This window comes from Kogia breviceps, chromosome 17 (assembly GCF_026419965.1).
Source record: "Kogia breviceps isolate mKogBre1 chromosome 17, mKogBre1 haplotype 1, whole genome shotgun sequence".
NCBI lineage: Eukaryota > Metazoa > Chordata > Mammalia > Artiodactyla > Physeteridae > Kogia > Kogia breviceps.
In genome coordinates, this window is record NC_081326.1 from 67,442,629 (window position 1) to 67,468,646 (window position 26,018).

The following is a 26,018-nucleotide window of genomic DNA, read 5'->3' on the forward strand; positions in this document are numbered from 1 at the left end:
ATAAATAAATGTGCACAGAGAAAACAGAAGGGATGTACTGGGATGCAGGGGTTAAGTGGTACACCGTACGGAGTGCAAAAAGAGTGGGTTCCATGTCAGAGGTTCCAAATTCTACAAAGAGCTTTACCTCTGACTTGCTGCGTGATCTAGGAAAAGTCACTACCCCACTCTTGGACTCTTTTTCCTTGTGCTTAAAAAAAAAAAAAAAAAACGCTTCAGAAAAAGGTTTCAGAAGACTAGAATTGCTACAACTCCCGCATTCTCCAGTTCTGTGAATGAAAAGTTCACCCTCGGACAAACTCATTAACGGATGTTTTGCACCTCCATCCTCGAAAACAGCCATTCTCCTCAAACAGCGTCTTATCTGAAGCCACCCTTCTCTGTCCCATCCCCACCAGGAGCGCTGCTATCTCACATGGGACCTCCTCCGGGTGTTTGTGAACGAAAGCCAGGGTCTTATCTGGCCCCTCTCTCATGCACCATCCTGCCCTTGGAAAACGTGAATGGATTTGCAGACTCCCTGGCCTCCGATAGTCTTCTCATCCCAGGAATGGCGAGAAAGGCAGCCTTGGCTTTCTCAGAAAGATTGTGCAATTTCATGCTGCTATCAGGGCTGACACAGAGGCAGCCCTAGCCCTGGACCCTTCAGCTAAGTTCAACTTCAGGTCAAGTCAGGGGGCCCCAGCAGCTCAGGGGCACAGGATCCACAAGGAAGACATTCCAGGACGTTGCCAGAAGCTAACAACAGTTCCCAGCTGTTCCCAGCCACCTCCTGCCATTGAAGTCGTTTGCAGTGGGAAGTCTTCACACAGATGCGGCAGAAGGGAGGGTCAAGCGAGAGGCTGTGCCCCTGGGCCAGGGTGGAGGTGGGGACGGGTGAGAACAGGCATCTCTTTGTTATTGGCGGCTCCTGCACATGCCCCAAGACCCTCTCCCTGGACCCCTGGGGGACCTTGACATCAGTTGTATTGATGCACTGCCCTTGTGCAGTGACTCGAAAACCTCCGCTTCCAGCTCGCCTGTGGCCAGGAGCCTGACTCTACAATTGCTTTTGGAGTCCATGCTGCGAAACTCTCTTGAAAGATAGTTCCAGGGACTTGCCTGGCCGCCCAGTGGTTAAGACTCCGCAATTCCACCGCAGGGGGCACGTGTCTGAGCCCGGGTTGGGGAACTAAGATCTCGCATGCTGTGCTGCACGGCCAGCAAAAACGATATGGTTCCTGAACTGACCTCCCTCAAGTGGAATCAAACCAAGACGCACCTTAGAATGAATTTTGCCTGGGACCTCCCAGCAGCTGCCCCCATCCTGGCTCTCTGGCCGGCTCCTACTCAGCCTTCGGGTCTCCCCTACGATGAGCCCCACCCCAGAGATGCCTGCCTTGCCCGCTCTCCACAAACCCCTCACGCCCCTCCTCCCATTCATCCACTTTTCCTGGTGTGTTTTCTCTTCCTTCTTGGAACCCAGTCTGTACTTGTGCGTGCGCCCATGTGTCTCCCACTAATGCTTTAATCTCAGGATAGTGAAGGATGTGGTGGCTTTTTTCCTCTTCGTCTGCCAGAAACCTACACATTGCCTGGTACACAGTAAGTGCTCAATAAATCGTTGACCAAATGAACAGAATCGTGAATTAATTAATTAATTAACACAGAAGAGTATGATGATCAAAATCCTAAAAGAAAATTTTATATTTATAAGAGCTATGAAGCCACTGATCTATATCTTAACTGTTTATTTTCATGTAAAAGGATTATGGAGATGAAGAAAGCATCTGCATACGTCTTCAAGGAGTTCACAAGCTACTGGAGGACCCGGCAAGATCATGAATAGCGCAGCCTCACTAAGTCCTCATGCGTGGGGTAAGCATTATGATCCACGTGTGACCCGAGGGGCTCTGAGGCTCGGAGACATGAAGTTCTGGGCCCGAACCACAGAGTTCGCGAGTGTCAGAGCTAGACCCAGATCTCCTAAGTCTCAGCACAGAAGGTTTCCTACTTCCTGTCCTCTTGCCCCTCTTCCCTTGGATTGGTTTATTAATTGTTGCACTTGAGAACAGATGGGTCCAGGGTTCTGGGCACCCGCATCATTTGCCAGGAGTGACTCTGATAAGACCAGGAGGTGGTCTTGCTTCCGGACCCCGTTACTACTCCGTTCTCTCTTCCACGGTGGGTTTTGGGTCGGTCTGAGCAGGAAGCTTGGATGACCGCTGCCGTTCCGCTGAGCTGGCTTTCACAGCTTTCCTGGCTCTAGGGGTTTTATTGGGTTTGTGATGAAGAGGCTTCCTTTGGATGCCAGCAACCATGGAGGATGCAAACCATTAGCAAAGGACTGCTGGTCTGCTCTGCCTGGTTCTGTGGGCACCCACAAGGAAAGACACGTTCTGACTTAGAAAATCCTCCCTCCAGAGCTGAGTCAGGGATCAAAGTACCTCCGCTGAGAAGCATGAGGTTTCAGACTCACACAAAAGTGGCTCTGACACCAACTGTGTCACTTGGGGCAGGTTACCCCAATTCTTTGAACTTTACCTTTCTAATCTGAAAAATAGATTCTTACGATTATTGTGAAGACTATGTTAGAAATACCATACAACTCTGGGGGCACTTAAGAAGTGTTCATTCTCTAAGAGTACTCACTAGTACTCACTAGTACTCACTAGTGAGTACTCACTAGTACTCACTAGCATGCCCCCCGAGTTTTGTTTTGCTTTGTTTAGAAATTTTTTTGATGGGCCACTTTTAAAAAATCTTTATTGAATTTGTTACAACACTGCCTCTGTTCTGTTTCTGGGGCTTTTTTTGGCTGCAAGGCATGTGGGACCTTAGCTCCCTAACCAGGGATCGAACCCACACCCCCTGCATTGGAAGGTGAAGTCTTAACCACTGGACCACCAGGGAAGTCTCCATCCCCCCTGTTTTGTTTTTTTTTTTTTTTTTTGTGGTACGCGGGCCTCTCACCGCCGTGGCCTCTCCCGTTGAGGAGCACAGGCTCCGGACGCGCAGGCTCAGCGGCCACGGCTCACGGGCCCAGCCGCTCCGCGGCACGTGGGATCTTCCCAGACCGGGGCACGAACCCGCGTCCCCCGCATCGGCAGGCGGACCCCCAACCACTGCGCCACCAGGGAAGCCCCCCCCCCCCCGGTTTTTAAACCTTTGTTTCCCTTCCTACTTCCTATTCCATGTCTCTTTTGGTCTTTGTCTCATTCTGTTATTTTCTGACTGTTCCTCATACGATCAAGGTCCTTTAGATTCTGACCATCCCTTCTAGAGAGTACCCCCACTGCCCAATGGTCAGCATGTGGAAGACCCCAAAAGAAGGAGCAATTCCATTTTCCCAAGAGAGTCAAGAACAGTGGCATAGAGGAGGTGATTTTGACCTAATTATTGAGTGTAGAAGGTTACCAGGTGGAGGAATGTGCAAGGCCCCTAAGAGCCTGGAGTGGCTAGAGCACCCCAGTCACCGTCACGGAGCTGGGCCAGGACAGCAGAGGAAGATGAGACTGACCAGGTTTCCTGGGGCCATCGTGAAAGCTCTGGATGTCCCCCTAAACCTTTGAACGCCATGCTGTGGCTTTGGGAGGGTTTTAAACAGGGGAAAGGGGTGATCACATCTGCTTTTAGCTCCAGCCCATGCTGGTAATGGGAAGAATGGACAGGAGAGAAGAGAAACTAGGGAGTAAGAGACTAGTTAGGAGGTTTTCAAGGGGGACCCAGGCGAGATATGATAAGGGCCCTGATTCGAGCAAAAAAGAACGAAGATGGAGACGAGGGAATGGAGCAAGGGACATGCATGCCCCAAACCCAACACACGGGGTTTGGCCATAGATTGACCCGGGAGGCAATGGAAAGACGGCATAAACACGCCTCTAAGGTTCTAGCTTGGGAGCCAGGTTTCCGGTGTCACCATTAACAGCGATTTGGGAGCAAGAGAGGCACACCCAAAGCAGGACGAGAAATGAGTTTAGTTTGTGATATGCAGCGTTGGAGTCACCTATGGGACGTCCCTATGGGTGAGTCCAAAAGGTATGGACCTGGGGTGGAACCAGACGTCTGGATTGGGTTATAGTCCAGAGGCCATTTGTCATGAAGGTGATTGATGGCATTTAGGGGAGTAGATGAGATCACCATGGGATAGAGTCCCTGTTTTAAAAAAAAAATGCGGAAACACCAGCATTTCAGAGGCGTTTAGAGAAGGAGAAGCCAGGCCAGAAGAGCAGGAAAGAATGGTCAGAAAGGTAGGAGGATGAGGAAAGGCTGAGAGGGGCTGGTGAGGCTGAAAGGAGGAGAGAAAGCAGCCATACAGCAGTTACACAAATCCACACATATGCTACAGTTCACAGACTTGTACACCGACATATGACAATTTTGCTCTAGGATGATTTTTAAAATAAAATCAATAAAATACAAATACTGAAAAAAAAATGAAATCAATAAAAATCAAAAATATACAAAAATGTCTCCTAGCCACAGAGGAAACCCTTGTTAACATTTTGGCATATTTCCTTCTAGTCTTTTTTTTTCTTGTGCATTTTTTGACACGGAATTGTTTGTGCAATTAACAAGTAAAAATGTAATCTTTCCTAATTTATGTTACATTGTTTTAAAATTCCATGTGTTAAATAAACGAAGTGTTACCAACACAGGGAGGGAAGGAAGGAAGGAAGGAAAGAAGGAAGGAAGGGAGGGAGGGAGGGAGGGAGAGAGGAAGGAAGGAAGGAAGGAAGGAAGGAAAGAAGGAAGGAAGGGGGAGGAGGGAGGAAGCAGGGAGGGACCATTGACATTGTTTAATCCAACAGAGGGGAAAGACAGAATAAGCCTGAGAAGAGGATATAATTTCTTTCAAATTCATTTTAAATCCTACCTAAAGCTTAGAAGTATACATCCTTTTAGAAAGCTCTCTCCCAAGTTTTCAAAGAAGGAAAAACAAACAAATAAAACAAAACCTGCCTGCTTATTTTTTTCTGGAAAGGAAGGTGGAGGTTTCGAGCCACCGTCCACAACTCCTCGTGCATGTGGCAACATCGCCATCTGCTGGACATGGATGACATCACCACACAGCGTAAACTCAGGGGCCCAGACCCTCCCAGCAGCCTAACCCAGGAGTGCCTTCATCCCGCCCCCTCCCCCATTAAATACGCTACCACCCCCATGGCCACAAAGAATCCAGCATCAAACATCACCAGGGGGCTTCCCTGGTGGCGCAGTGGTTGGGAATCCGCCTGCGGATGCAGGAGACACGGGTTCGTGCCCTGGTCCGGGAAGATCCCACATGCCGCGGAGCAACTAAGCCCGTGAGCCATGGCCGCTGGGCCTGCGCGTCTGGAGCCTGTGCTCCGCAGCGGGAGAGGCCACAACAGTGAGAGGCCCGCATACCGAAAAAAAAAAAAAAAAAACATCACCAGGGAATATAGGGGTCTGAACCCCATTGAATGCGAGGGCCACTGGATGTGATTTAAGCCATCTTATGGCAAAAAGGCAAGTTGATAGGTTGGTTTGGAAATCGGAAGCCCCCAGTCCCAAGCCTGGCGTGCTGCTGGTGTGCTGAGACTCAGATCCTCCAAATAAGACCATGGCTTTGCCACTAACAGAGAAGCACTTGGGGCTCACATCACAGCGATGTTCTTAGTAGTAATTAAGTTAACTGTTAACGCTTCCAATCGCCAGTTTCCTCTCTCAATTTCTTAGTAAGTTCTAGACTCTGAGAAATAAAAGGAGTATGATTAATTAGCGTCCTCGAATGCTGTACGTTCGCAGAGAGTATCTGCACAATAAAGGAAGCTTGGCCAGGCAAAGCCTGTCATGGAAGACAAGGAATCCTCAAGACCCCACTGGGAGAAGTGATCTGAAGAGAGGGATTTTTCCTTACCCACTCCTGTGACCCGACATGAGACCACCCATCTGCTTACACAAGATCAAGCCCCGTACCGTCGCCACATTTGAGCCTTTGGTTGTAGCTCAGAGATGGATGTGTCTTAGTCTCCCTCTTCACGTCGGTGAGCCGCTGAAAGCCCTGGACACTCCGTTAACTGCAGTGCTTAGATGATAGAGACTCCTGGGAAAAGAGAAAAGGTTTCATTTCCTGCTTACCGGTAAGGTAAGCAAAAACACAGTTAATTTAATTCTTGGGAAGGAGACTCCGTCTCTCTCCCATGCCTGATTCCTCTCCTCTTGCACAATGACTCCATGCAGAGAAACAAGGCGTTGGGTTTCGGGCGTGTTGTGCTTTCGTTCACAGAGCATGCTTATTTAGGGCCTACTGCAGTCAGGCACCCTACGGACACACGCGAGGGATACAACAGTCAGTAAAACAGACTCGGGCTCTGTCGTCCTGGAGCTCACAGCCATGGGAGGCTCTGGGACCAGACTGCAGGGCTCCAGTCCGCCACTTCCTACCTGTGTGATCTGGGGTGGGTTGCTAAACCTCTCTGTGCCGTAACTGTCCTCACCTGGAAAACGCAGATCATAATAGTACTGACTGCATAAGGCTGGTGAGTATTAAGTGAGGTTGCAGTTAAGTGCTTAAAGCTGTGCCAGAGACACGGTAAGCCCCTAATAAACGTAGGCAATTATTATCACATGACAAGTCCTAAGGGTCTTCATTTTACAGTAGGTCCTTGTTGGTTACCTGTTTTAAATATAGCAGTGTGTGCATGTCAATCCCAAACTCCCAATGTATCCCTCCCCCTCCCCCCTTCCCCTTTGGAAACCATAAATTCATTCTCGAGGTCTGTGAGTCTGTTTCTGTTTTGTAAATAAGTTCATTTATATCATTCCTTTTCAGAGTCCACATATAAGCAATATCATATGATATTTGTCTTTGATGCTTTTACTTCACTCAGTATGACAATCTCTAGGTCCATCCATGTTGCTGCAAATGGCATTATTTCATTCTTTTTAATGGCTGAGTGATATTCCATTGCATGTATAGACACCACATCTTCTTTATCCATTCCTCTGTTGATGGACATTTAAGCTGCTTCCATGTCTTGGCTAGTGTAAACAGAACTGCAATGAACATTGGGGTGCATGTATCCTTTCGAACCATGTTCTTCTCCAGATATTTGCCCAGTAGTGGGATTGCTGGGTCGTACGGTAGTTCTATTTTTAGTTTTTTTAAGGAACCCCCATACTGTTCTCCAGAGTGGCTGTATCAATTTGCATTCCCATCAACAGTGCAAGAGGGTTCCCTTTCCTCCACACCCTCTCCAGCATTTATTGTTTGTAGATTTTTTGATGATGGCCATTCTGACTGGCGTGAGGTGATATCTCATTGTAGTTTTGATCTGCATTTCTCTAATAATCAGCAATGTTGAGCATCTTTTCATGTGCTAAGGGTCTTCATTCGAACATAATAACTGTATTGAACCGTGCCGATTACAGGGTTTGAAAGGGGAGGAGATTACCCTGAGATTGCACTGACTTAAAACCTGACTCCAATATCGTGTAGGCAGAATGACAGTCCCAAAGACGGCCATGACCTCAACCCTGGATCCTGTAACTTTATACGGCAAAAGAGACTTTGAAGATACGCGACTAAGGTAAGGATCTCGAAGTGAGGAGATTATCTTGGATTATCCAGGTGGGTCCAATGTAATCACAAGGGTCCTTGTAAAAAGAGGCAGACGAGTAGTCAGAATCAGAAATAGAAGAAGGTGATGTGATGGTTGGAGCTGAGGGAGAAGAGAGGATGGAATGAGATTCCTTGGCCGTGAGTCAAGCAATGTGGGAAGCCTCTAGAAGCTGGAAAATGCAAGGAAGCCTCCAGAAGGAAGAGAAGCCTGCTGACACCTTGATTTTAGCCACTTAAGATTCATTTCATACTTCTTGCCTCCAGAACTATAAGAGAATAAATTTATGATCTTATTTGCCACTAAGTTTGTGGCAATTTTTCACAGCAACAATAGAAAACTAATACAGATTTGAATAAGACCATAACCTTATTTGCTTACAGTGTGTAGCTTTTTTTTTTTTTTAATCCTGCCACGCGGGCATGTGGGTTCTAAGTTCCCCGACCAGGGATCGAACCCATGCCCCTTGCAGTAGAAGCGCAGTTTTAACCACTGGTCCACCAGGGACGTCCCTAATGTGTACCTTCTGAAACACAGCATCACAGAGCAGACAAAGCACTGGGCTTGGGGTTTGAACCCTGCCTCTATACATTACTGTGTGACTTTGGATACGTTTCTTAACCTCTCTGAGCCTCACTGTTCCATCACTAAAATAAACATAATTAGTTCAAGTGTTGGTTGCAAACGTACACAGGAGGCACCCAAAGGTTGCATCGCTCTTTCCGTTAAAAATACAGAGCCCTCTCCCCTCCCCCAAGAAGCTGGTAATTTAAAAGCTCCAGCTTTTCTGCACTTTAATTAAAGGTATTCACTTGAACACGGGCCCCTGTCCATTTCTGAGTACTCAGCTTCTCATTAGAAGGTTGTTAGAAGTTGAGACTGACAACCTAGATACCGTCTGTTTGCCAGAGATAGTATTTTGGTTTCTGTTACCCCGCCCTGCTGATAACCTGAGCTCCACCCAGCCGTGCTCCCCACCCCGACTGGTGAGAGTCAGAGACCCCCTGGCTGAGAGTCTGTCCTCTGCTCGGGGGCACCTTGTCATCAGCACACCAATGCACCACCCTATTTTGGAGTGCTAGAGAAATAAGATCAGAACCTTCACATGCCCATTGGAAATACCACTGCTACTATTATTGCTACCAACAATAACGATGGCCAGCCCTGTTACTGCCGCTGTACTGGAGACTTTGTGTAAGACCCCAGGGCGGCAGGGGGTGCGGGGTGCCGTTCACCCCTCCCAATCTTTTCCCGGGAGGGTGTTTTGGTAAGAAGAAAAATGTAGCCTCTGTTAATAGAATAGCATGCTGCAAGTATGCAGTAAAGGTGGCCCATGTTAGCAAACAAAAAAGTTTGTCTCGGGGCTTCCCTGGTGGCGCAGTGGTTGAGAGCCCGCCTGCCGATGCGGGGGACGCGGGTTCGTGCCCCGGTCCGGGAAGATCCCACATGCCGCGGAGCGGCTGGGCCCGTGAGCCGTGGCCGCTGAGCCTGCGCGTCCGGAGCCTGTGCTCCGCAACGGGAGAGGCCGCAACAGTGAGAGGCCCGCGTACCGCAAAAAAAAAAAAAAAAAAAAGTTTGTCTCGGAGACGTCCCACTCACAGATGAAAGTCTCCTCCCCACTTCCCCCTCCCCCAACGCCACCTCTGCCCCCACCTCCAGCTTCAAAAGGAGCCAAGGCGTCCGTTCCACCCTAAACCACTGTCGAAGAATAACAAGAGAGTACTCGTGGAACCAGAACGTGAACCCTTGGTGGGGAGCGAGGTGAAGATGGAGGGCTGCACGTCGAAAAAGATGAAATAATGCCATTTGCAGCAACATGGATGGACCTAGAGATTATCGTCATACTGAGTGAAGTCAGACACAGAGAGATACATATCACATGATATCGCTTAAAAGTGGAATCTGGGGCTTCCCTGGTGGCGCAGTGGTTGAGAGTCCGCCTGCCGATGCAGGGGACGCGGGTTCGTGCCCCGGTCCGGGAGGATCCCACGTGCCGCGGAGCGGCTGGGCCCGTGAGCCATGGCCGCTGGGCCTGCGCGTCCGGAGCCTGCGCTCCGCAACGGGAGAGGCCACAACAGTGAGAGGCCCGCGTACCACAAAAAAAAAAAAAAAAAAAAGTGGAATCTGGAAAAAAAAAAAAGGGTACAAATGAACTTATCTACAAAACAGAAATAGAGTCACAGATGTAGAAAACAAACTTATGGTTACCAGGGGGTAAGGGCGAGGGAGGAATAAACTGGGAGATTGAGACTGACACATACACACTACTATATATAAACCAGACAACTAATAAGGACCTACTGTAGAGCATAGGGAACTGTACTCAACACTCTGCAATGGCCTATATGGGAAAAGAACCTAAAAAAGAGTGGAGATATGTGTATGTATAACTGACTCACTTGCTGTACACCTGAAACTAACACAACATTGTAACTCAACTATCCTGCAATGAAAATTTTTTTTAAAAAAAGAAGATGGAGAGCTGCCCAGTGGGCACCCAGGGGGTCGCAGCGTGAAGGAGGGCTCGCCAGGGACGAGAGACTCGCGGATGTCCGCCTCCAACTGAAGAGGAAATCTCCCGCCTGCCTTCCCCCTGGACTCTCTCCAGGCAGGGGCGTCTAAGTGTGTGGTTTTCACCCTGGTCATGAACTGCTCCTTTCCATCTTTCCCAGGGTTGCAGACAGAGCTAAGATACTGCCTGCATACACCTTATTTCACTGACTCCTCATGAGAACCTGTTAGATGGTGATATCGTTCCCATAATGTAGACAAGGGGTTGATACCCAAGAATCAGTGTGTCCAAGGGAACCACCTGTCCGAGCCAGCATCCAAACCCCCGTCACCCAGGGCCCGCGCCCTCCCCAGGCCTGGCCTGCTGGCCTTCACATCCCCTCCCCACGACGGCCTCCAGAGCCAAGAACGTTTCTAACGCCTCCTCCAACAAGGCCCCAAGTCCTGGGTGGTCTAGAAACCTTGAAGCAAGCTCCGAGCTTTATCCCAGAACAAATGAGAAACGGGAAGGGAAGGGTCCTTCCCAAGCTGGAAACAGCTGGGCCCAGCTGAGGGGCAGGATGAAATCACCTCTCGGCCCAGCACCATCCTTCAAGAGGAGGTCTGTCTACCACAGGGTCTTGGAGGGAGGCCAGGGACTTCTGCAGAGAGCGGGCACTGCCGGGCCACACAGTGTGGAGAAGGGGTGGCAAAGGACGCGGGCCAGCTGCTGGGAAGGGGCGGCCCCGAGCCCGGAGGGCTGCAGAAACGCCCCTGCAGCTCTGAGCACAGCAGGAACTCAGGCCAAACTTCCAGGGTCCTCCTTGTCCTCACAGAGGATCACACTTGCCCAGAGCACCTAGTGTGTGTCGCAGGCAGTGCGCTGTGTGCTTCAGAGATGCTATCGGGACAGTCAGAGACCTTTTCAGGGTCAAAAGCCCTCCATTCCCAGCCTGCAGTGAGCCTGAAACCTCCTCCACTGAGGGCTCTGCTTGAGTTCAAGTTCAACCCTATCCTGGGCCTTTTTCTTTAAACTGAGCTAGACCATATGGCCCTGCTCTGCCCGGGTTCACCTCTGGTTCTAAATCGTCAGTGTACCTAAGGATCACTGATTTCGTAGGTCCAGTTAGGAGGCTGGGAAGCTGCGTGTTTAACAAGCACCTCCAGGTGATGTCACCACCCCACCCTGGCCATGCCACGCAGCCTGTGGGATCTCGGTTCCCCAATCAGGGATGGAACCCGGGCCGCGACAGTGAAAGCCCGGAATCCTAACCACTAGGCCACCAGGGAACTCCCCTACAGGTGGCTTTTTTAGGCAGATTGACCCCAGACCACGCTTGGAAGATGCTGCTGCTCTTCTAGACCACGGCCTCAAAGCCCTCCTTTTTCAGACCTCACACTAGCATGTGGTACCAACACCCTTGCTCTCAGAGCTCCTGGCTTCTGCCCGGACATCCAGGCCAGCTTCTTGCGTCTTCATTTCAGCACCTCGGTGGCACAGCCAGCTTGTACTGGATTGAGTTTTGAACCTCATCGGGCACCTGACTGAGAAAATCTTCCTTGTGTCGCACTAGCAGAGCTGTGCCCACAGGAGGTCTGCTTGCAGGAGGGCCCTGCTTTGAAATGTGTCTTGCCTGGTGGGTTCCTCTCTCTGGTTTGTTGGACCCCAGCATCCCTTCCTCCCTCACTTGACTCAGGAATCTCTTCTCCAGGCTCAGGGACTCTTTCCAACCCCACCCCAACCCCTCCCGATCCAGCCTCTGGGCCCCGAAATCTTCATCCGTCCGAGACTGCCCTTAACCCACCAAGGCTCCACGGCAGGGGAGAGAGTCCTGAGGCTTCCAGAATTCTTGGGCGTCACAAAAAGATGCGGTCTGGCGGGAAGGAGAAATAGAGCGGAGAAGTGCTTTTCAGAGTTTGCAAAGGACGCAGGCCAAATGGCAGGGGAGGAGGAGTAGGTGATTGCAGAAGTCAGACACGGGAGCCCAAATTAGCCCCCTGGGAGGAGGACATTTCTCTGAAGTTTCTGGTCTCGGCTTAAAGTTTAAAGGCTTTATGCACTGTACTCCGCCATAGAGCAGCGTGTTGGTTTGAACATACAATTAATGTTTGAAATCAGTTGTCAGGAAGGGGGGGAATATGAAGAAATCCCTCTCATGATCAATCTAGGTCTTTGTCTACTGTACACCATTTTTTTAAATTTCGATTTTTTTCTTTACAGCTCTTATTCCTTTGCAATACTACTTTTTTTTTTTTTTTTCTATTTCTTGGGTGTACCCCAAGGCATGAGGGATCTCAGTTCCCCGAACGGGATCAAACCCACACCCCCTGCAGTGGAAGCACAGCGTCTCAACCACTGGACAACCACGGAAGTCCCCGTGATTTTAGAAGTTAGGCTTTAACACTCTAAGACGTAGAAAGGTTCTCTGATTCATTTCTCAGAGATGTCCAGAAAGGGTGCAGCGAGAGGCACGTGGTGGCGGCGGGGGGAGCGGCGAGGATCCGGAGCGTGACATGAGCCCGGGGCTCAAGGCTCCACGACAGACTTGGGATTTAAAGGGGAGGGAAGTTAAAGGAAGCAAGGAAGATGGTGAGGACAACGTGACCTGCCATCACTGGTCCCGCTACGAGACACCGATGCAGAAGAATATGAGGCCATGGCTGCTGGTGAGAGCACACAGCATACGGGAAGCACAGGACACCACCGACCTGCCCCCAGACCCGAAGGGAAGCATATTGCTCAGCCCCTCCTTTTACAGATAGGAAACTGGAGCCCAGCGAGAAGCAACCTGCCCAAGGACATCGGCCGTGAGTCTAGAGCCTGGCTGTGCTTGGCATCGCACTACTGTCCCAGCCTGGGCTCCGTCCCCGGAGCCACACTGCTTCCAGCCCAAGCATCTCCCCTTCCGGTACCTGGCCTCTCATTCAGCACAAGGCTGCAAGAGCTTCTGTGACAGGCGCCGGCGTGCAGCACTCTACCTGCCGTAAATCACTGCGGCTGATGGACTTCCTGGTCGCCACGGCCAACGGCAGACAGCCCTGCTGTCACGCACGCACGCACGCAAGCACGCAGTGACGCACGCAGTGAAACAGCTGAGGCCGCAGCTCACCTTGAGGGAAGTGTGGGAACCAGGAGACAGGAGAGAGCCCCAGGGGCAGCTGGGATGGTATCCCTTTCCCCTCCCCCTCGCCTCCTTGCCTCCGTCCTTCCTCCTTCCTTCTGGCATCACACACAGAGGACACTATAAACAAACAATGTCTTTGTTAAACTGGGATTCCACCACCTCGGTCACTGGGAACACCCCCCTAACACAACAGGGTCACTTTAAGGTTCTGAGGGTTTTACTCGGTGTGAAAGCACATGGAGGGCAGCCTTGGTGACTCTACCACCCATCCACACAGGAGGCTGCAAAGATGCTCGTATCCCCGTCCCCAAGTGTTCCAGGTGGGACAGCTCCCTACTGCTGCTGGCCAAGCTCCAGCCTCGGGAGTCCCTTACCAGCTGCCTGGGGTGGCAGCTCCCGTGACAGCCGGCCAGCTCTCCCTCATGCGGATCTCACGGCCTCCCTGGTGTGCTGCACGGGTCACCACTGCTCTGAAGCCTGCAGACCCCTCTCCATTCCCCCAACCTGGGAGAATCTCATCCGGGTCCTGGGAGCTAAGCCAAGGACTTCCCTTGCTGCTCCTAGACACTTTTGAGATGCCCCTTCTCCTAAAGACACAGGCCTAAGCCATTTACCTCTTTGTGCCTCAGTTTCTTCTTCTATAAAATACTCAAAGGATTATTGAGAGATTATATGAGTTGGTATAGGTAATACACTTAGAACATCGGCTGCCATACAGTAAATATCATATAAGCAGTTACTATTGTCATTCATGGCGTGCAGCAGCTGCCTCCCTCAAAAAAAAATCGAAGATTCCTTAGGCTGCATTAATGAGATTATAATCTGTAGATTGGTGGAGGTGATAATACGTATGTAATTTCCAATGATCAGACCACACATTGTGTATGTCAGTTTCAGGGGGGAATATTTTAAGAGACATTTAGATAAACTGAAGGACATTCAAAGGAGATGAAGCCAAATGGTGTAGAAACTTAAGACCTTCTCGTATGAAAAGGATCTGAAAACTAGAGATGCTTAATCGTAAGCAGAGAGACTTGGAGGAACGAATGGGGGCATAGAAGTCATCCTCAAATATATGAAAGGGCAATTTGGTCATCTTCATCTTTGTGTCCCCAGCTCCTGGTAGGAGGCGTGGCATTTCAGTCGTGCTTAATCAGTGTTAGCGAGTGACTGAGAAGGCAATCAGGTAATCCACCAAGCAATGACTGCTCATATGGATAACATCTGAATGGCCCTCACAGGCAGAGACCTGATATAAGAAATTACAGGGAAATAAAATAGCAAGTAATAAAAAAACATTTTAAGAATAATTTTTTTTTTTTTTTTTTCAGTACGCGGGCCTCTCACTGTTGTGGCCTCTCTTGCTGCGGGGCACAGGCCCCGGACGCGCAGGCTCAGCGGCCACGGCTCACGGGCCCAGCCGCTCTGCGGCACGTGGGATCTTCCCGGACCGGGGCACAAACCCGTGTCCCCTGCATCGGCAGGCGGACTCTCAACCACTGCGCCACCAGGGAAGCCCAAGAATAATTTTTACAAAGAGTCAGGGAGCTTCTTTGCCCTTGGAGGCACCTCTACTAGTGTTCTTTTCAGGATGGCGATCCCGCTGGAAGACGGACTCAGAGCTGCAACTTGGGACACGAGCACTTTCCAGGTTTTGTATGCGGGATCTTAGTTCCCCCACCAGGGATTGAACCTGTGCCCTCAGCAGTGAAAGCAGTGAAAACTTGGAGTCCTAACCACTGGACTGCCGGGGAATTCCCCAGATTTTGTATTTCATGGACAATAAAAGTTTTCCTCACCAAAACACCAGAGGACTGGCAGCGGGCTGCAAACTTTGGGGTGACAGTGGATATGAAAACAAATTCAATTATCATCTGCTATTGTAGCCATTCTGTTAAAAAAAAAAGAAATTAAAGGGCACATTCACATTTTAACAAGAAGGAAGAATATGATCTCAGAATAAAGGAAATCCTTTAAATTCACCATCTCAGCTCTCTGAAACCTCAGGCTAGTCTCACCATTCTTCTGTGACCCAGAGAAAGCATCACTCAGCAGTACCAGTTTGCGAGTCCACGTTTGGGGGTGAGTGCACGCGATGAATGGCTTCCAGGTCCTGTCTTTGGCTGGGTGCTGATGGTTCCTGGCCCATAAATGGAGCCAGGTCCTTAGTAGATGTTCATTATATATTTGTGGAAGGAAAGACTGAATTTTGTGCAGTCCTTTGATGTCAGGAAGCACCACTCACCCCAAGACAGAAACCTCATCTGGATAGACACAGAAGCAGGACACCCGTCCAACAGCCCCAAAAAGTACATGGAGGAAAAAAATCAATCAAAACTTATGAAGACAGAGGAGAGTGTGCCTTGCTGTGCTCTGGCTGACCTTTGGAAAGCTGTATTCTCTTAGCACCTATATTTCCCCCACCATTAGTGACAACCCTCTTATTTCTACAGTGTTCGGGAGTTAACCTGGAGCTTTCATGTCCATGACACCGCTTGCTCTTTCAACAGTATTTATGGATACATAAATATTTAGTACACCCTGTACTAGGCACTGTGCCTGGGGTAGGTACACCTCACCCAGACACGGCCTTCCCTACCTCCCCAGACACCCACGTGCCCCTGCTCTGTGCTCCCCTCCCTAGACTGTAAACTCCTTACAGAGCAGGGGTTGCATCCTTTTATCTCTGGATGCCCAGCCTCTGGAAGGCTGACATGATCAGAGAATGGAAAGGACCAAGGTAAGCTCTGCTGTCTCTCAGCTCAGTTAAGTAGTGTAGCTGTCCAGGTTAGGCACCTCAAGAATATTTGATGGGATAAGCCCTGAATGCAGGGAGAGCTACATAATTTGCGGAGCCCAGTGCAACATAGAAATATAGGACCCCCTTGTTCAAGAGGGAGGACGAAAGTGCCCTTAGAGGAACTGAAATACAAAGGTTTTGCCTCTCTTTCGTGGCCTCTCTTTCAATTAGTCATAGTGTGTCTTTATGTGCTATTTAACCTTATTCTAAGGAATGAATTTGGGCATTTTAAATTATTAGCATGGATTTTACTGTTCATCTTTATATTGTGCAATGCTTTTAAACGCAAATGTAAACACACTTAACTCATGAAGAATCACCGACATTACACAATTTGAATTTTGGTAGTTTGTACCTCATTCGTAGCAGAACAGTGGAAACAGCAGAAACTCACTTTTTATTTCATTTCTGGATGCACACACACTCTACCCATCCTCTGTCTTCAGGAAAGGGAACTCTGGGTGGCCCTACCTTTGCCTTTTGTTCTATGCCGTCATCCCCAGCATACGTGAGGACTCACAGCAGGAGGCAACACATGTAAGACCAGATAGGATAGGATAAGATTCCTCGATGGCTTATGCTTCTCAGAACGCCACTGCCTCCTTTCTGCGTTCAAACCAAGTTCTAGCTCAAACGGAAAGCACGGCTTCTCGGGGCTGTCAGCACCTCCACTTGCTTTGGTGTAGACATAACACGCCTACCTTGTACTCCTTTGCGCCATGCTGCCCTCCCACGTATCAGAATCCGGTGCTCACGACACATCACACACACTACCTGTGAGTGGAGAGCTAAGGCGCTGTGGGCACACGTGCTGTGCACGCTTCGTTGTACCATTAGACCCACTGACAAAATGCAAGGTCAAGGATAAAATCAAGGATGTCAAGACTGTGGCAGCAGAGCATGAAACCAAGCTGGGGCCTTTCTAGGCATGGAACCCGAGGTGGCTACACGAGTCACGTGTCATGATGCCACCTCTGCCTAGATGGGACCAAGGGCTCACAGCCAAGGGAATGGCCCTGATGAGGTCCTGGCTGGAGCATCAGCAACTCCTGAAGAGCCCAGAGGCCCACAGACAAGTTTAGCCAGTTAGACCTGGGTAAAGAGGGAGTACTGGTTACTTTGGGGAGACTCCTCAGCCAGGAGAAAAACACTCCAGGTCCTGCCAAGAGAACAGCAAGCAAGGCTCTGTCTCCCCCTGGGAATTACGGATGAAAATGTGGGGTGAGAAGCAAGAGAAAGCAGACGCAAGCCTCCTAAGCCCAGCCTCAGAGGAACCTCTTTGAGCCTAGAAAGGGGGAAAGGGCCAAGACAACGTTTCCAGACTCCCCAGGACTCAAGATTCCCAGGCAATTCCAGTCCTACCCAAAGAAGGGTGTCTTGCACACACACTGATGAGAGATGCCATCAGATCAGAAATGGGAGGGCACTGAAATTAGATGGGACCAGCCATTTGTCACCAGCAGTGCAACCAGGTGGGTTTCCTGTTAGCACATGGCCCACACCTGGCCCTGACTCAAGCATTGCCAGATGGAAATTTGGGCCACCACCCTTCACCTACAGCAGAAAAAAACGGCTGAAAGTCCTCTTCAAGCACAAAGCAGGAGAACTGTAGAACCGTTTCTTATGCTGTCCCCTCTGGAGTGCCCTTTCCCCACGTCTGGCGTAACCATCTCTTTCTCTTCATTGCGGTCTCAGAGTAATCGTGGTGTTCTTGGATCACCTAGGCTAAGGAGGTCTCCCAAGGCTCCGTGACGGTAGAAACAATGTACTTGTTGCTCATCTCTGGGTACCAGCATCTAACATAGTGCATGACACACAGTTGGTAATTAATAAGTATTTGTTAAATGAATGAATGGATGAATGCTAAGGGAAGTAATATTTTTTTTCTTCTCCCCTATGCATGTAATTCTTTTCTGGGTGTTTTGCAAATGCAAATCGTATCTCTCATTAGGAAGCAGGCAGGGTAAGCGTTATAGGTTTCGTTTGTACGCAGTACAGTACAGCGCTTGTACACAACACTCAAAAAATGTTTGACGAATGAATGAACGAATCACTGAATGAACGAGCAGTTGGACATGTGCCCAAAGCTTGCTGGACTGAACTGAATGAAGCAGACCTGTGTGTGTCAAGAAAGTGCCACATCCTCACGACAGCCAACATGTGTTCTGCGTTTGTCAGTGGGGCTTTTCCTTACACTCGGTTCTCTCACGTGCTTCTCACCCATCAGCTCGCTAATGGGATCGTAAAGGAAAGGGATCCAGGGTCCTGGGCTTTCTCAGAGTCCTCCGCTCAAAGCCCTTTTAATGCGAGTCCCTGACTCGATTGGGTGTGGAAAGAAGAGAAAAGGTGATGAATGGCCCCAATACGGGAAAACTCAGATACCTGACTTTGTTCTTATCTCGGGAAGAATGCGGCGGCCTGAAAGAGTCAGCAGCCGGCACACTGAGTCATGATGAACTTAGAAACTCAAGAATGTCCCTTGATAAATGTTTTCTGGATAAATGAATGGATGCTTCTGTTGCTTATTACCTTTTAAGTGGACAGGGTCAAAGGTTGGTATTAAGCCAAGGCTCGTGGGGTAAGATATTCTTTGTGACCTGGCAGGAATTATTACCAAGGGCAGACCGGGCCAGCCAGTTCACGCCGCTAATGAAGGCAAGGTCACCGGTTTGAGGCCCCCTAGAGACTAGTTATCGGCAGGCCAGGCGGAGGGAAAATCTGCTTCGCAGCCGCACTCTGTGCGCTAACTCTGGGCGACCATCTTGCAAATTCATGCATTTGTCTGGGAGGGGAGGGCATCGCATGGATGGCTTAGCTGAAAGCCTCCGTCGGAGGAAAACAGGTGAGTTCTTGCTTGCATTTGCACAGGACGCCTTAAGGATGAGAATGATGACAAAATGCTAGTAGCATCCATTGAGAAGTCTCTCTGTGCCAGGTGGCGTGCCTGGATTTTCTCACTTAGTTCTTACAAGCAGGTATTAAGCGTCCCACTTTCCAAAGGAGAAAACTGAAGCGGCTTAACAAGATGCCTTCACACCCGCTCTTATTCACTCAATCTAACTGAATCCGATGCAGCCCTGCGAGGGACATTTCATTCTCCTTCTCTTACAGATGAGAAAACAACAGGAGGAAGAGATCAGCTGACCTGCCCAAGATCACCCAGCTGGGAAGTGGCAGAGGCTGATCCCAGATGCAAATGTTCCCAAAACCAATACTGTTCTCTGAACCACGAGACCGAGAGGCAGTGTTCTTTCTTGACAAGCAGATTAATAACGTGGTCTTTACCGACGCAAAGGGACTAGTTCAAACTCAATGAAAGCAAGGCCTTGGTTGCAAAGAGCTGCCGCCTAAGGCATCGCCTGGGCTGATCTCCCAGTTCCAAGGCTGAGAAAGGGGGAGCCTGCCGGAGGAAGGCCCGAGGAAGAGAAGGCCTTCCAGCCATAGGGCCTTTTTGCAACTCCCAACTTTACCGCTTACTGTGTGTGGCCAGGCACGTGACTCAACGTCTCTAGGCCAGGTAGGCACTGTTCTAAATGCTTTAAATGCTTCACAGCCCTTAGAAGTGGGCATTAATGGTCCTATTCTGTGGGTGAGAAAACTCAGCCAAAAAGAGGCTAAGCATCTTCTTCAAGGTACCCAATTAGAAAGCGGCAGAGTTGGAATTTCAATCCGGTGCTCCAGCTATAGTGCCTGTGCTCTGAACACAGGAATAATATAATAATTGTAATAATAACAATACGACCCATCTCATAGGCTTTGGGGATCTGATGCATGTAAAGTATTACAAGCAAAGTGTCTGGCCCGTAGTGCGTATTCAATACAGGACACATTTTATCCTTAAATAAGCTTCCCACCTCCAAAGATTCATTCTCATCTCTCATTAGGTGCTTAGGAATATCCCGAGTAGCTACAGCCGGATGATACAGACAGATGGTCCCGGACAACCCGGGATCTGAAATTGAACACTCCGTGCACGGGCTGAGCTACAAGTCCTAGAAAAACATCTAGCCCAGCAGCCTGACTCAGGCGCGGAGCAGGTTCACCGGCGACGGGAGCTAGCGCGGGGTTTCGACCGGCCGCAGAAGACAGAGCACAGCAACAAGAAATCGGGAGCGATTTACGCTCAAAGTACAAGTCTACATCGAGGAGGTCGGCCTGCAGCCAGCAGGACCTGAGTCATAGGCGTGGGGCTCAGGGACAAAGATGCAAGCCCCGGGAAGACCATCTTCCTAGGACTAGGCAGGGCTGCGAAGTAGCTACATTATGAAAATGGGGTCTTTGGCACAGAGAATGAGGAGGGACGGGTAGCTGGTATCAGGATGGCTTCACGCTAGTTACCAGATAACCGGGCAAAGACGGGGAGTAGAGGAGCGGTCCAAGGGGGGGCCTGAATTTTAGTTTCATTCAACCCACCTAGGGTTTCTAGAAGCTTTCCAGCCTCGGGACAGCAGGGGTCCTGAGAGCTCCAGCTGACAGCGAAAGATGCATGCGTCCCAAGGCTGCGAAGCAGGCAGGGCCCGACCTTTCGGCCTGCAGCCGGATGAGCATGTGTCCCAAAGGTCAGGGTGGGGATTCTTTCATTCGGTAGAGTGTTGGCCCAGACGACCTCTAACACACCTTCCAAGTCTGCGGTCCCATGATGGCAACGGGCTCATTCCCCTGTGCTCACCCCACCCCCTCCTGGATCGCCACGCGCGTTATCTTTGGGCTCAACCGAGGCACCTTCGGACTGCTTACATGATAACGCTTTCGTTCCAGATACAGAGACAGCACAATTCTCTGAAATCTGAACCTGGCAGAGATGCCTCTGAGAACCATCTCCCTGTAAAGTCGAGGCTCATCCTGAGATCTGTGATTCCACAGTCGTGCGTCTGTTCTCCACGGGGACGTGACGGCGGTAGGGAGGCCGGAGCCCCTAGCGTGGCGCCAGGTCTCTCGAGGGGCAGGGATGGGGTGGTCCCGGCCGTCAGTGGAGCTCTGTGGCCTCCGTGCAAAGAGAGGAACACCCTGTCTGAGGAATGCAACCTCCAGAGCGCTGAAGACAGCCACTCTTTGCCATTATGAAACCCCAAACACTCTGGGTGTGGTGGGTTTTTTAAAAGCATATTCTGCTGCCACTGAGGAGCCCTGGAAATGTGGACAGCACACCACCCAAGCCATTAAATGCCCAGACAGCTCGGGGCAGAGACAGAACAAGGAGCCAATGAGTTTGGGGCAGAGCGTCTCAAAGAAATAAACATGTGGTGAAGGTATTTCCATAGCGGTAAATACTGTCTTTCAGGGGGTTCAGAAGGAGACCAGACAGCCTGCCCCCGCGATCCCCTGATAAAAAAAAAGTGACACTGTGTATCGAAGGAGCAGCCAGCCAGCCTCAGAAGCCAGCCGCCCTTTAATTTATAGGCCGTAAATGATGGAGCTCGTGATCTATTGCCCCTGACTCGGGGGGATTTATTCTGGCTAAGAGCACACACAGAGCCACTGATAGAAGTAATGGCCTTGGGTGGAAAAAGGTCGGGCTCTCGCTAAATGCTAAGTAAAGATGTTTGGAACAGACAGTTATCTTACTGAGAGATGGTTCCAAATACATCACAGGAAGCAGCTCACCCTACCCGTCCCCGCTGAGGTCGAGCTGGAGGGGAGGAAAATCTGGGAGGCCGGATCCTAGGGAGGGAGGGAGAGTCTGCAGCAGCTGGCAGCGGGCCTTGACCCCGAACGACCTTTCCACCACACATCTTTTCAAGTTGCCCACTTACCCCAGGTCTGGCCCCATCAAATCCTGCTCTCAGGTAAAGGCTGGTTCCTCTCCTTCACGAGAGCTGTTGGACCAAAATGCCTCGAGGTCCTAAACCTCATCTGTTGCGTGATCACCGTGATACCAGAGACAATTCAGCGCCGTCATAGAAGAGAGGCTCAACAAATCTTTATTTCATGAATAGACAGAAAGTCTGTTTCCATTCATTCATTTATCCATCTATCCATCTATCCATCCAATCAGTATTTCCCAAAGGGCATGACTGTTCCAAAGACAGAACATATTTCATGCTCAGTGCCAGGCCAGCAAGAGAGAATTTAATAGTGTTTCATTTTCACTGTACCTATATTTCACTCTTGTCATCTATACATGGCCAGTGATACTGATTTTTCATTTGTGGTATGATATAAAAAAATTTTTGTCAGCTTTCTTCATGTAAAAGAAGGGTATCACTATAAATTAAAATAAGTAAAGAATAGCCCGTGTGTTACAAGAATACGGCGAAAACCTTAAAGGTGTTTCAGGAATGGCTAAACGTTGGGCAACGCCACAGCCAACAAACACTTATTGATTAGAGACACTTGTAGAGGTAGTAAAGTCCAAGGCAAAAGGCATCTAGAAGGTAAGTTATGTTTTTCCAAAATTGTTCTTTGTATGCTTATCGACATTGTCTGTCTCTTTCACTCCTGCTGTTTGTCATTGGTATAATCCTATCCTTTTCTGATTTTTTTTTTTTTTTAAATCAGTCACCGTTGGGAGCTCCCCGGTGGCCTGGTGGTTAGGATTCCGGGCTTTCACTGCCATGACCCAGGTTAGATGCCTGGTAAGGGAAGTGAGATCCAGCAAGCCACGTGGCACAGCCAAAAAATAATAATAATAAAATAAAATAAAACCAGTCACTGTTATGGACTGAATTGCCCCCCTCCGCCAATTTGTATGTTGAAACTTTAATCCCCAGACCCTCAGTATATAACTTATTTAGAGACAGGGCTGTTAGAGAGAATAAAATGAGTCTGTTGGGTGAGCCCTAATCCAATCAGACTAGTGTCCTTATAAGAACAGGAGATCTGGACACACAGAGAGACCCCAGGAATGTGCGTGCACAGAGGAAAAGACCACGTGAGGACACAGCCAGAAGACGGCCATCTGCAAGCCAAGGACAGAGGCCTCAGGAGAAACCAAACCTGCCAACACTTTGATATTGGACTTCCAGCCTCCAGAACTGTGAAGATATAGATGTCTATCAAATGTTTGAGCCCCCACCCCACCCCAGTCTCTGGCGCTTTGTTATGGCAGCCCTGGCAAACAAATACCGTCACTACGCTTTGCATTTTATTACGTTGCTCAGGACGTGCCACATAAACAGGTCTGGATGTGAGCGCAGAGAACCGGCGGAAACCTGTGACTGTGCACGTGGGACCGGCATGGAGCTGGAGAAGCTGAGTTCTCATTGGTTACCACCACCCGTGAGTAAAGCTGCTCTAAAAGCCACGTCGGAGGCACCTTCGCACGAGCAGAGGTTTTGAAAACACACATCTTCCTGTAAGTTATATTATTTTACTGCATAATTTATATAGTGCCAAATTATTTGCTAGTCCTCGGTAAAATGTCTAACCGTTCTGTTTCAATGGGTTGTGTCAATGAAACCTCAAATTTTCTCCCTAAATTGGCTGAAAATTCATGCATTTTGTGTTGCATGATCCACACAAACTACACTTGCGTTCACGTGTGGCGTCAAGTGTTCTGTATCGTCCGGTTAGAAAAGGAGTTCATCACAAAATAATGCCGTTTGCAGCAACATGATGGACCTAGAGATAATCATACTAAGCGCAGTAAGTCAGACAGAGAAAGACAAATACCATATGATATCACTTACATGTGGAATCTAAAATATGACACAAATAAACTTATCTGCGAAACAGACCCACAGACATAGAGAACAGACTTGTGGTTGCCAAGAGGGAGTGGGGTGGGGGGGGGGATGGATTGGAGTTTGGGGTCAGCAGATGCAAACTATTATATATAGAATGGATAAACAACAAGGTCCTATTGTATAGCACCGGGAACTATATTCAATATCCTGTGATACACCATAATGGAAAAGAATATGAAAACATAATGTGTGTGTATATATATATATATATATGTGTGTGTGTGTATGTATGTATGTATAACTGAGTCACTTTGCTGTACAGCAGAAATTCACACAACATTGTAAATCAACTGTACTGCAATTAAAAATGAAAATGAGCTCATCATAGCAGGTTAAGGTCCTTACCCACATCCTTAAACAGTGGCATCGTTTGCCTTATGAAAATGGCAATGATGATGAATAACATACAGACCCTACCTCATGGAGCTTCTCATCAAGTAGAAGAAAAAGACAAGGGAAAGCATCAGGGCCAGCCAAGACGGAGTAAACCAAGCACAGCCTATCTCCTCCACCAATCGCAACTAAAAACTCTGCCAAGTAAAACCTTATAGAGCCAAGTGGCAATTCCACGCTGAGATTTCAATACCTGTCTCTCAAGAGTTGCTAGAACTGTAAGGGTATAGAAGATGTGAACAGCACAGTCAACCATTAAGACCCAACTGACATTTATAAAACACCGCTCGATACCAGCATAATACACATTCTTCCCAAAGGTACATGGAACACTTACCAAGATAGATTGTATTCTGGGCCATAAAAGATCTTAATACATTTAAAAGGATTCAAATCACACAAAGTGTGTTCCCTGACCACATGGGTCATATAACTTCTCTGAGAGGCGGTGTTCTTCTCATCTGTGAAAGGGAATAATAATCTCTACCCTTTAGAGCGTTCATATGAACTTTAGACACATTAATAGGTCAAAGAACTTCAACATAAAAGGTACTCAACAATGTAACTATCATAATAAAGTGTAACTATTATAAAAATAGCAAATCTTGTAAATTGGCAGCAGCCAGAATAGATGCCCCAGTGAGTTCCCCAGTCAAAATATGTGCTTCTCCCAGCATACAGATCAGGTGCCCTCATGGGATGTGGTGAGAGCAAATAGGAGGGTGCTCGTGACCATGCTTTATGAGCTAAAAACCAGAAATTTACTAAAAGTAAAGTTTAATAACTATTATTATTAACATCCAGGATTACAAATGTAATTATGTTCTGATACCAGGACATGCCACGTTTCTTTTTTTGCCTAAATCCCTCTGTAATAGTGTACATTTTAAAAGCCAGTAACATGTTTGTTTTCAGAGTACTGAGATAAAAACACACACATTCACCCCATACACATACATCATACATGTCACATATATATCATGTATAAATACACTTATAAGAATAATTGCAGGGACTTCGCTGGTGGCTCAGTGGTTAAGAATCTGCCTGCTAATGCAGGGGACACGGGTCCGATCCCTGGTCCGGGAGGATCCCACGTGCCGCGAAGCAATTAAGCTCATGCGCCACAACTACTGAGCCCGCACACCACAACTACTGAAGCCCGCGCACCTAGAGCCCGTGCTCCGCAGCAAGAGAAGCCACCGCAATGAGAAGTCCGCTCACTGCAACGAAGAGTAGCCCCCGCTCGGCGCAACTAGAGAAAGCCCGCGTGCAGCCAAAAATAAAATTAATTAATTTTTAAAAAAGAATAATTCCAAACACATAAAATATGAATGCTATTCTGTATTCATATACACATGATTTATTACATATTAATGAACATATGCACAAACATTATGGCCGTTTGCAATAATGCCACCTTAAACATACACAAACATAAATTATAAAGGCTTATAATAGGAATGTCAGCTTATAATCATATATTAACTTACTCTCTACAAAGCAATTTCATATTCATCGTTTCATTTTAGGGTCTCAATTGTCTTGCACTGGAGTCAGGCTAGAAATCATCCCAGTAAAGCATAATGGGAAAAGCATGGGTTCTAGGATTTGGTTTCAAATCCTAGTTTCGAATCCTAGCTAAGTCTGTTGCAGAAGCAAACTCATAGGCATAATGATAATAAAACGTGGTAAGTACAGTGGGAAGCTGAAATGGGTATTAGGAAGCCCAACCTCATGTGCATGTGAGTGACAGGCAGGGCAGACTGCCTGGAAGAGGTGCCATCTGAACTGTCTTCAAAGAATGACTGACACAGAGCAGTGGATGCCAGGGGATCCAGAACACACACACACACACACACACACACACACTCACACACACACTCACACACACAGAGACACAGAGACACACACACATACACACACATACACTCACACACACACAAACACACAGACACACTCA

At 48.7% G+C, this 26,018-nt stretch overlaps 1 long non-coding RNA gene across 3 annotated transcripts in view; it reads right to left on the bottom strand.

Moving 5' to 3' along the window:
- LOC131743831 (uncharacterized) overlaps positions 1-26,018 on the bottom strand; it is a 97,685-nt gene that overhangs the window by 49,779 nt on the left and 21,888 nt on the right. For all 3 annotated transcript variants that reach the window (XR_010837571.1, XR_010837570.1, XR_010837572.1), the window contains exon 4: positions 5,920-6,046. This is a non-coding gene — a long non-coding RNA (uncharacterized lncRNA). The remainder of the gene's footprint in view (positions 1-5,919; positions 6,047-26,018) is intronic.